The sequence below is a fragment of the Dicentrarchus labrax genome, unplaced genomic scaffold (assembly GCF_905237075.1).
Source record: "Dicentrarchus labrax unplaced genomic scaffold, dlabrax2021, whole genome shotgun sequence".
Classification (NCBI taxonomy): Eukaryota; Metazoa; Chordata; class Actinopteri; family Moronidae; genus Dicentrarchus; species Dicentrarchus labrax.
In genome coordinates, this window is record NW_026136988.1 from 82,658 (window position 1) to 94,817 (window position 12,160).

At 37.1% G+C, this 12,160-nt stretch overlaps 1 long non-coding RNA gene and 1 gene segment (V, D, J or C); one reads left to right on the forward strand and one right to left on the reverse strand.

The window, feature by feature from the left end:
* The window catches only part of LOC127360996 (uncharacterized), a 36,877-nt gene extending 25,909 nt beyond the window's left edge, over positions 1 to 10,968 (forward strand). Inside the window, exons 3-4 of one of the 2 annotated variants that reach the window (XR_007883998.1) lie at positions 10,118 to 10,410; positions 10,930 to 10,968. This is a non-coding gene — a long non-coding RNA (uncharacterized LOC127360996). Of the gene's footprint in view, positions 1 to 10,117; positions 10,572 to 10,929 lie in introns of those variants that run through there. The other variant, XR_007883996.1, reaches the window with a different exon arrangement.
* LOC127360990 (T cell receptor alpha variable 38-2/delta variable 8-like) overlaps positions 1 to 12,160 on the reverse strand; it is a 59,426-nt gene that overhangs the window by 11,481 nt on the left and 35,785 nt on the right.

Here is a 12,160-nt window from a genome sequence, read left to right on the forward strand (position 1 = left end):
TCCTCCTAAATACTTTAACAGTGCTCCTGGGGAAGTTTCATATAACGTATGAGCACAATAGGGAGTTGATGTAAAAGGAATATGTTTATTTAGACATAAATTACTGTGGTCTGCAGCAAACGATTGCAAACAACATACCTCAAACTATAAGTTAACTAAATGAATTCATTAATGTAAAACCATATTGCTAGCAAACGTCACCGCGTTGTGTTAGTTATTAAACATTGGCTATCAAACGTTATCAAGAACGTTGTTTTGATGCTAAAAAGCGACCCAGAATAATATAAATACACTGAGAATCAACTTATTCAAAGTATGACACAAACACAACAACGTTAGCTTGAATAGTAAGTTATCTTACCCTAACCCTGTTAACATTGTTGTTGGTGGGTTTTTATTGGGGGGGGGGGTTGGACAAGAATATACATTTGATAATATATGAATCATCATCACTCACACATGGAAAAAAAATATTTATTTTTTTAAGTTAATTGTTCTTGGGGGCCCCCTAGTGGTCAGGGGGCCCTAAGCAGCTGCTTAGTTCGCTTATGCCTTGGGCCGGCCCTGTTTGTCAATATGTTGAGTATCAGATTTTTTGGATATTAAATGTTTTACTCATAAATGTTCTTTGCATTATTTAAACTGTTTCACATTGAGGCAGTTATGGATATGTAAGAGAATGCCTCACAAAGAGGATTGATGAACAAAGCTGAATTTAAGCTCCATTACATGGATTTATTGTTACACTCACGTACACGTAGTATTGTTTAAATAAATAATATCCCTCAACACCTCATTATCATTAGAGTTTGTATTGTATGACACAGCAATACAATGTTCTGTCTGTTATCTGCCGTCCTTCGTTTCATGTACTTTTTATAACCAATACACAGAATCAACTCTGTATCATACTATTGAAGTTTAACAGTGTGTGACTCCCTCTAGTGGATGTTGTGGAGTATTCTGTTGTCTTTGCTCCAAAGGTTTTTGTACAGAGTTTTGGTGTTTCCTGTCACTGTGGGCTGCAGAGCACAGTAGTACACAGCAGAGTCAGACAGCTGAAGCTTCTGGATCTTCAGAGGAACTGATGGTTTGTTGATTGCAGCATTAAATCTTTCCTTCGGGAAGTCAGCAGCATTATCTTCTGTTCCAAAAGTATCACGACGCAAAATATACACAGGAAAGTCATTGACTTCCTGTTTGTACCAGAACAAATATGCAGTTGTGGAAACACTGGCCTCAAATGTACATCCAAGTGTAACTGTCTCTCCTTCAGCAGCAATGACATCTCCTGGTGGCTGGGTCACTCTGTCTTCTCCTTTACACTCTGGGGAAGAAGAGAACATGCAGAGGAAGAGATGAATCAATAAAGATGATTGATTAAAGGAGAACAATCAGTAGGTTTAAAGAGTTACCTAGCCAGAGAGTCAGAATCAGGATGTTTCTCAGCCAGTGTTTCATGTCTGCAGTGAGAGGGGGAGGAGAGAGAGGAAGAACATTGATACTCTGATGGATCTGGGCCTTCACATCATTGGTCCTTCCTCTTTATCATCTGTTGAGGAACTCTCAACATTTACATCTCATTTATATTCAGCAGTGAAATATCTCAGAAACTGCTGAATGGATTGTCATGAACTTTTATCCAGATATTCATGGTTCACAGAGGATGATGGATTCCCTTCAACTGAAGACACAGTTGAAGTTAATATGAGACTTCAACAGTGAGATCCAGTGGGTTTCTTCCAAAGTTAAAGACTTTTTAACATAAAATTGCCTCTGCACAAAAAGATTTAGATGGTATCCTTTTTTGTGTAACTCAGACTGCTGAATCATCATATTACCTTGAACTGAACTTTGGAATATATTTCTGTACAGAACGAGGACTATGGAGTTTGTTCCCCATCACTAGGATGGAATCAGGAAAATATATTTTAAAGACCAGTATGAACAGGAGGAATGATTACAGAAAGAATCATGTTTTAATGTACATATGAACATGTGAATGTTGTTTTAAGACAGACTGTTAACTGAATAACTTTCTTTTATCACTGGATCTTATTATCAGTGTCCACTTGATGGGGCTGTTGTTCAGTAAAAGCAGAAGCTGGAGTGTGTAAATCTTCAGTGAGGAGCTGTCAGGTTTTTGTACAGAGTTTTGGTGTTTCCTGTCACTGTGGGCCTCACAGCACAGTAGTACACAGCAGAGTCTGTCACTGCAGCAGAGGAGATCTCCAGATGAAACTCCTTTGAATTTTTGTCATGTGTTAAAGACAACCTTGCTATTTTCTCTGAATATTCCATGATGAGAAGCTGTGGAGGTGAACTGGACTTCTGTTGATACCAGAAAACGTTGTTGACAGAATCTGAATATTTACAGGAGAGAGTCACAGTGTCTCCTTCCAAAGCCAGCATTACATCTTTAAATGGTTTCACTAAATCCTCAGAGGATCCTGAAAAGAACAAAGATATATTTCACTGTCACATCTGTATTTCTCTAAAGTGAGTTTAGTTGTAGAAGAACATTCATCAATTTGCAAAGAACATGAAATGTTTTTGAATCATGTCTAACATATCTTGTTGAAGTTGATTTACCAGTATGAAAGATGAAGATCATCATCCAAACTAAAAAGAGCTGCATTATTTCCACTTGTACTGAATGAACAACAGAGAGAACACAGCAGCTCTTCACTTCCAAAATGAGTTGTGTAGCTCCTCCTCTTGCTGTGGTCTGTTTGCATTCAGGCTGATGGAAGCTTTAGAAATGACAGTGATGCTGAAATCATCATCATCCAAGAAGGTCAGACTGAAGGAGGAATCTGCAGAAAACTCAACTGAATCAGTCTGTAGAGAAACAACTTCCTGAAACATCCAAACTGCACACTGTACAGACATTCTAACTGTTGTGAGTGTAAAACATGTTTAAAGAAATCTTGGTACAGAAAACATGATTAAGGCTGCAACTAACAAAACTTTAATCGTTGAAAAGTCTTTTAGTCTGTAAAATGGTCTTGTGTTTGAAGCATCATCCAGTTGGTTTGTCATTGATGTGGATTTGCTGCTCATGTGAATCCTCCCACAGTGTTTCATTAGCAGCTGTAACCACAGTGACTCTGATAAAACAGGAATTAGCAGAATCCATCTGATATGAAGCTGTGGTTTGAATACCACTTCCCTCCTCTTTGAAGAGTAGTCAGATATCTGTGTTCAGGTTTTTGTACAGCCTCTTCTACACTTTGTATCACTGTGTTTCTAGAGCACAGTAGTAGAGAGCTGTGTCTGCCAGGGTTAGTTTTCTGATGGTCAGTTCAGTTGATGAATCTGTTGTTTTAGATTCATATCGTTTATCTGGAATATATTCAGTTGTGATCCCTTTTGCTCCTTTCCAGAGTATAAACTGAGGAGCCTGAAGGTCAGAATGTCTGTACCAGTAAAGGACAATATTGCTGACAGTTGTCTCATATCGACATCTGAGTGTGACAGATTCTCCTTCTCTTCCACTGACTTTATCTCCTACAGGAGAGATTGTGTCTCCAGCTATTAGTCCTGGAAAAAGTGGAGAAAATGAAGCCATTAGACTAACATTGTTCATGAGGCTGAGAGGAGAAGACAGTGGAAAATATCAAGTGTACAGTGTTACTCTGTGGACAGAAACAGCTCAACTGTTGAGAGATTTCTGCTCTGAACTCCAGTTTCCATCAATCTTTAGAAAAGAATAAAAACATGTTGTGCTTTCTATCTTACCAAAGAAAAGAGCAGCAAGAATAATCCACAGCCAATGTTCCATCTCTACAACAAGGTTTAAATCAACAGGAGAAACTAGCTGATGTTCAACATTCAGTGTGACAATTGTTCTCTTCACAGCAGCAGTTATTATTGACAGAATGGTTGAACACAGTGCAGAAGTAGTGCACCGCCTACTTGATAATGTCGCCCTCTAGTGGAGCTAAAAAGTTGAGTCCAACAGTGTGGAAAAAAGGCTTCCAGCAGCTTGTCAGTGTGTCAGCTTGTGTTTTTGTACAGAGACTGTGGGTTTGCTGTCACTGTGGGCCTCACAGCACAGTAGTACAGAGCAGAGCCTGTCACTGCAGCAGAGGAGATCTGCAGATCCAGATGTTTTTCTCCAGACAGTTTAGAAGAGAATTTTTGAGACTTCGCTGCTCTTGTAAAGTTGAGTCCTGAGATGTACAGAAGAAACTCTGGCGCTTTTCCAATTTTTTGTTGATACCAGAAGAAATCGTCACCACCCGTTATAGTCGTGGAGTATGTGTAGGACAGAGTAACAGTGCTGTCTTCTAAACTGGACTCTTGTTTCTTGACTGGAGTGAGTTCTTCACAGCTGACACCTAAAGGAAGAGATAACTCTGTTATTTCATGTTGTAAAAGACTCTAAAAGAAATGAATCATTACAGAAATCTTTGTCATTAAATTCCATCATCATCATGCAGAAACAACATACCTGTTATGATGTACAGTAGAGTAATAGTAGAGAAAGTTGTGTGCAGTGACAGCATGTTGAATAAAGGTAATGTTTCTGGTTTGTGTATTGAACTCTGCTGAATATGGAAGTTCCTCTCTCTTCTATAGTTCAGTAACAGCTTTGCTCCTCCCTGGTTTGAAGAGTCAGAGTATTTGTGAAGCTTTGAAATTGGCACCAGCTGACGTTTCCTATTGACAATTGTTCACATTCCATAGGCCTTATGAGGTCTGAGATTGAAGGACTCTGAAGGTTCCCAGAAATGTTTTTATTTTTATTTAATTTTGTTTCATTTCTGATAGAAACATTTCAGAACAGCTAACAATGTGGTCTAATGTGTTACTAGTTATACTTGAGATGTATTTTAATTTCTTCCTGAATGAGACAACCTTCTTCGTATGAACATCACTTTAAATATATTTATTCAGTGAAAACAAATGTTTAATGAAAATTTAAAATTGAATCCAATCCGCTTTTAATAATGTTATAGTTTGATTACGTTATTTAATTTTGTTGTTCCAAAGAAAATAATCATGTCTCAGAGAAGTGAATTCTTCACAGCTGAGACCTAAAGGGAGAGATAACTCTGTTATTTCACGTTGCAAAAGACTCTTTGTAATTAAATTCCATCATCATCATGCAGAAACAACATACCTGTTATGATGTACAGTAGAGTAATAGTAGAGAAAGTTGTGTGCAGTGACAGCATGTTGAATAAAGGTAATGTTTCTGGTTTGTGTATTGAACTCTGCTGAATATGGAAGTTCCTCTCTCTTCTATAGTTCAGTAACAGCTTAGCTCCTCCCTCAATCTCTCCCTCTCCTCTTAGATCTGTAGTTTTACTTTGTTACACTTTCTCTACCTTCAACTCTTGAAAGGACACTGATGCTGCAGTCACATCATAAATATAATCTTTCAGTCATGTTGGATATTAACAGCAGTTTTTCTAACTTTGAGTCAAACACAAGAAAAACTTCCAAATCATTTTATTTAGATTAGAAAATCATAAACTCCAAATCATCATCTCATCCACACTGACAGTCTGGTCAGGAGACTGACAATGAAATGTTACCTTTTAGATTCAGTAGGAGCAGTGGGAGGAGGAGGTTTAGAGTCATTATCTTTAGTAATTAGAAGGAAGCCTGTAGGATAAGATCTCATGGCACCCAGAGGGATAAAATAAATGTCCTTAAACAGTTTCTTTGAGTCTAGACTTTTATTATTTCATCATGATAATGAAAACTTTAAAACATGGAGCTCTAGCAGAGATAACAAGCCATGATTCTCTTCATAGTTCAGAATCTTCCTCTACCTGTTGAAGGTACAGTTCATCATTTACATCATCTACATCAATGTTGGCAACTGGAGTTTCTATACTCTGCACACAAACTATATTCAAATAACACCAGTTAACTGTTTAGATGATCAGATAAGATATGACTGATTGAAACTGGAAATGTCAGCAGAAAAAGAAAGACTGGCAATCGTGTAAGAATTGTTGTTTGGGACTTTTTTGTATGTATAATATATATAAATACATATAATGTGTATTTTCAGAGTATAAATCTAAAGGGATCGGTACATTAAAGTCTGTACAGTTTTCAGTCTTGCTTTGATTTATTTATTATTTCTGTGTGTATTTGAGTTTCATACAATAAAATGATCAAATTAACTAAACTAAAATCATTATATTTCTTTGTATTTGTCCTCTGCTCCAAACTGTCAGGGTGTGTGAACCAGTTTCAGCTTTAAGGATCAAACAGCAGTGGAGAGAAAAGGACTCTCTCAGATGTTGGTTTAGTTGTTTGAGAGTTTGTTGTGTCATCGTCCTAAAGTTTAACAGTGTGTGACTCCCTCTAGTGGATGTTGTGGAGTATTCTGTTGTCTTTGCTCCAAAGGTTTTTGTACAGAGTTTTGGTGTTTCCTGTCACTGTGGGCCTCAGAGCACAGTAGTACACAGCAGAGTCTGTCACTTTAGCTGAGATGATCTCCAGATGTACACGTTTCTCGGTTTTGTTAATGTGAGCTTTGAAATCAGAATCAGTTGGATGAATCGATCCTCCCTCTGTGATGGAGAGCAGGAACTCTGGTCTGGATCTCTGGTATTGTCGGTACCATTGGATATTGTAGATAGCACCATCATATTTACAGGTCAGGTTGATGTTTCTTCCCTCTGCAACATGTTCTTCAGTACTGTCTGGCTTTATGATGTTCATGGAACCCAGGGCTGCAAAATGAGTATTATTCATGTCAGTTAGTCTGCAAGACATTCTGACATCAACAGACTCAACAGAAACTATTTTTTTTCATCTTTGATCAATTTTAGATACATTTAACAAACCAAATGTGTTGTTCTACCATGGAAATTGTTACCTTACACAGATAAAGCTCTAGTACCAAATATCTGGTTAATACTCACCTATAAAGTGAGAGAAAAGTAAAAAGAGGTAAAGCAACATGTCTTTGGAGTTGTTAAAGTCAAACTGACAGCAGATGAGCAATGTTCTTCCACTGCAGTAGAATGAAAAAACTAAAGAGCCTCTCTGCTGCACAGCCCTTCTCCTCAACATCAAGCTGATTGTGCTTTTAGTTCCTCAAACATTTCTGCTCTGGAGACAGAAACAATCTCATTGGTTGAGTTCAATGTCAGTGGGAGGGGCCAGAGAAAATCCTTTTTACAGATTCTCTGCCTACCAAAGTTTAATGTAACCAATGACATTGTTTCTGCCTCAGAGAAATGTTTGCTGAATGTCCAGTTTCAGTTCTTCACACCATTGTGAGACCAAGGCAGGTCACAGTAGAAAGAAGCTGGATCACCTGAAGATTTAGTCTTTATTCTGGGAACATGGAGGACATTTTATAGTTCCATAATAATAATTACAGCAAACATTAATATTGGATATATTGAATCAGCCCTAGCTAGAAGCCATCATGTCTTTATCCTTTACCTTGTCTTTGTTTGTTAAGATGCACTTTTGCACACAAAAAAATCCTAGTTTTTCCGTTTTTTTTTAAGAAAGTGTAAATAAACAGTAAAATTACAGACATTATCTGTAAATTAACAACCCGCCTGTTATTTTATGTGTTATGCCAATAATGACAAACTACAGTTATTTCCCTTTTTTTAACAGAAAATTACAATAATAATTACGATATTTGACCGTTATTAAATGTTTTGCTCGTTATATAAAGGTTTATTTCAATTTTAAGGTTAATCTCAATAGTTGTGGTTTTACATTCAAGAGAGAAAGTGGCAGAGACAGACAGACAGACAGACAGAAAGAGATGGAGAGACAGAGAGAGACATCAAAGCTCTGTGCACAGTTTTACAATGAATTAAGATTTTACCCACTGTAATTTGTAAATAAAAAAAATTAAAAATCCAACATGAAGAAAGCAGTGCAGCAGAAACTTTTTGCTATATGTGATTTAGTGTGGACTTAACTGATGCTGCTATTATTATTATTATTATTATTATTATTATTATGAATAATACAAAGGTATTTCCCAATTTTGGGGTCACTAAAATATTTGATTTATGATTTTGATTCTGAAGTCATCTTTCTGTGAGTTATCCCGCTGAAACAATTGCTATTGGCTGTCTCACCATGTTGCTTTGAGTCTGATTGGTCAATGTGGCTGTCATCCAGGAAACTGGCCAATGAGCACTGAGCGCGCCTTCATTTGAAAGTACGTCAGTTTGAATGCTGCAGGACTTCAGAGCTACTCTGTAGGTCCACTATAATGAATTATGTGGATCATTATCTGGATTATTTTAGATCTGCACGCCAAATTATTATTTGAGTGAATTTGAGTTGTGGGATTTCAACGGAGAACAAAACAACAAAAACGTGAATATGGACACCGTGGAAGAGTCACGATCTGTTTGCTCTCCTAACATGAACTTCACCTTATAACTGTTATACTTATTAAACATTGCCCTGTTATTTTTCTAAGTTAATAACCTGAGGTAATGTTTGTGTTCAAATCCATAATTTAGACTGTAAGTTGTCAGACTGTTAGGTTAGCTAACTGCTAACTAACTGATGTAACAGGTAACTTAATATTAGCTAACGTTAGCTGGTTAAGCTCCTCATGATTCATGTTAGTAAAACACAACGTTAATATCAGAGAATGTCTAATAAGGAGAGAAGTTCCACTCTCGGTCTACTTCCGGCTCCTGAACTGTTGCAGTTCCCCTCTGGCTCCATGTGAGGGCGCTCACAGGATGAGTGCAGAATGAATGGAGCTCTATGGAGCTATACCCTCAAAATCCACTTTTCTCAGGATATCATTGTTTGTCTAGTAATTTGAATGTTGCATTCGAAAGGGGACGCAAAGAAATGACACATTGCTGGGTGTTAGATTTGTTAGAGTCACTTATTTGCTTTAAAAAAGTCTTTTAAAATGTCAGTGACGTCATACACATCGTACGGCCAGAGATACTGCTTTACAGCAAGCCTCGAGTCTCTTTGTGCTTCCTTTTCTCTCGAGGCATCAACGACACAGACGTAACGATAGGCAGATAAAAGTACCAGCAATGCTAGCGCGTTATGGGCAACAACAACTCGTCCTGTAAGAAATGGAAAGGACATCAGAACTCGTTCATTCAACTTTCGACCTATAACCCATGTTGAACTTTAAAAACTACAATCAGATCTGAGATTTCTCAACCACAATCAGGTGAAAGAGACAAATTTAGTGGACCCAGTGGACCTCTGCTGGAACTGCAACCAGTATTCAGTACAATGGGACTTAATAGAGAGTGGCCAGGCTCTCTGTAGACGGGCTCTGATAATATTGAGTGTGGTTTTAGTCGGGATGGGTTGTTCTGTTTACAGGCAGCAAATCTTTTACTAACGTTACAGACACTTGTTGCTGAGTCAACCTAACTACAGCTCAGTAATAGTTCACTTGTAATTGTATAAGGGTAGCAGCTTTAGTGAGTGGTAACAGCCTTACTGCCTTCTGAAAATATACATTTAAAGTTATAATGCAGCCTAACTTCTGGTCACAACCTGTGTGTGTGTGTGTGTGTGTGTGTGTGTGTGTGTGTGTGTCTGTGTGTGTGTGTGTGTGTGAGATGACTCTGGTCTAATGTAATGTAATGCTCATTAGAACTAACTGGAGTTAGTGTTTGCCCTGCCTATCCCTCCCTTGTTAGCTTTAGATGGTCACATGTGACTATTTCCCATTAAAACCTTGTTATAACATCCAAAATGTTAACCTACACAAACATTGTGTAACTGTTCCAAACTTCATACTGCTTGTCTATCCTAATCCAAGTTTTCCAAAGTCCAGACATGCCAAGTTGACCTGAAAAGTCGTCATTTACACCATGTGTTGAGCAGAAATCTTCACTGTAGCTTCTTAGCTGGGAGCTGCGTTGACGTACACACTGTTTGATCTGTGGGTGTGGGTTTGCTTGACCACAGTGCAGAGCTCAGAACCTGAGGATTCTTCACTTGTTTTTTGCATTTAAAACGTAGTCACTATTTTCTGCAGTTGTTTGGGAAAATGCTACAACACTGATTTCCTGTGAAACTCCAGCAGTGTTCATTTAAAATGAACTATAAATAAAATCCTACTTTTTACAGTAAAGACCTTTCAGTAATAGTTTCTCTCTGTGTGTGTCCCCTCCAGGAGCATCAAAGATCCAGACGATTTCTGCCAATTTGGAGGAGGATTCAGATTTTTCTGCTTTTTCTGCTGTGTTGTACCTCTGTTACAGATTCATTGACCCTTTGTGGTATATTTTCATTTTACTTAATAATACACTGTATAGTTAGGATTCTTAATTAAAAGACTGTAATGCTTCTCCACAGATGTTATCAGAACTACCTTATACAGAGCCCCCAAGGGTTAGGAGAATAAAGAAGACCACAACTCCCTCAGCTCAACAACACAATTTGTTGCTTCCTCCATCCATTTCAAAGGTGAAATCTTGACCTCATTTTGATAGAAATGCTAACAAACACATTTTACACACATTTAGTTTTTCAGTTCCTCCTGGGGTCTCTAAAGAACTGTTGTGAATAATTGGTTGATATTGTAAATTGACATCTGAATACAAAAAATAAAAGGATTTTAGAATCAATAGGGTGATTACTTTATTTGTAGTTAATTTCCCACAACATTTTAATTGAAACAGTGAAAACCTTTAGCTGTATCTATTATGTATTGCTTTAGTATGTTTTCAGTTGAGGATATTTCACAGTAATTTTGAAGATCATATTTTGGTGTGTGATCGTAATAATTTAGAAAAAATCTGTAAAATAATCATATTTTCCTGCAGAACTTTTAGAATTGTCCCTTTATTGGAGGTGATTGATCATAATTATTTGGGAAAAATCTGTAAAATAACGATATTTTTCTGTAAAAATGTTGATGTAAATTTAATGTTTTTACACATTATTTGAATTAGGGTATTTTACTTTAATTTTACTTTCTTACAGTGTGGTGGATGACTTGTGGTCGATGACTTTGACTCCTTCCCAGTCAATGCTGGGACTGATTTTGGTCTGGAGTTCTCAGACAGCTGATGTTGTCTGTTTCTGTTGTTCATTCAGTCTCTTGTTCAGGGTTCTTGCTGTTTCACAATATAGTGTTCCCCATAGTTATTTAATGTGTTATCAGAAACCACTCCAGTCTTTCTCTTTGGATGAACCCTGAACCATTACACTTGGTTGAAAGCTCCTTAAAGCTACTAACTCCATCATTGAGGCCTCCAGGTACAAATTCAGTTCTCTTTCATTTCACAGCAGTGTGATGTTCAAACTCATTGTAGAGAAACTACAAAAGGTGTACTCAATGATAGACAATTTGAATAGAATAATAATCATGTAAACTTATGGAATACATCATTGTCAGCAAAACAATGGAAATCTATATTGTGTTTAAAATGCATTTACCAAAATAGAAATGAACAGGACCCAGGATCAAACCCTGTGGTACACCACAATCACAGAAACTTCTTTAGTAAATATAAAGACAGGAGCAATCAAAACCTGAGTCTGGGTTGTCAACCAGTTTATGGAGATCCTTGATTCAAACTGTATGATTTATCAGTAGTGGAGTTAAATATAACAGTAAATATAATTACACACTTACTAACTTAATATAAAACTGAATTGAAATTGAAATGATCACACTGACAGGCCTCATTCACAGCCCTGTCTTATATGATTGCCAATTAACAGTCCATCATTTACTGCAGTTCACTCAAAACTGAATACAAATGTTAAAGACCAAAAACTGTAAAGGTGGACTTCTGCCCAGGAAAATACAGACTGTACCCAGTCCAGCTGGTAACAGATCAGCTCAGTATGCTCAGTATATGACTGAATATTTGAGCTATAAAATACTGGACCCAGTCTGACCTGGTAAATGTTGGGAAACAAATAGAAATGTTATAGGAATAAAACAATGTATGATAAATGCACTTTAGATACATAATTAAGTTACAAATCTATTTATTTAAAAGATTCAATGTTGGACACGTTGTTGTTCAGTTGTCACATATTACTCATTTTAATTTTCAGTGTTGATTTATTTGTTTCCATGGTGTCTTGTGTTTGAAGCATCATCCAGTTGGTTTGTCATTGATGTGGATTTGCTGCTCATGTGAATCCTCCCACAGTGTTTCATTAGCAGCTGTAACCACAGTGACTCTGATAAAACAGGAAT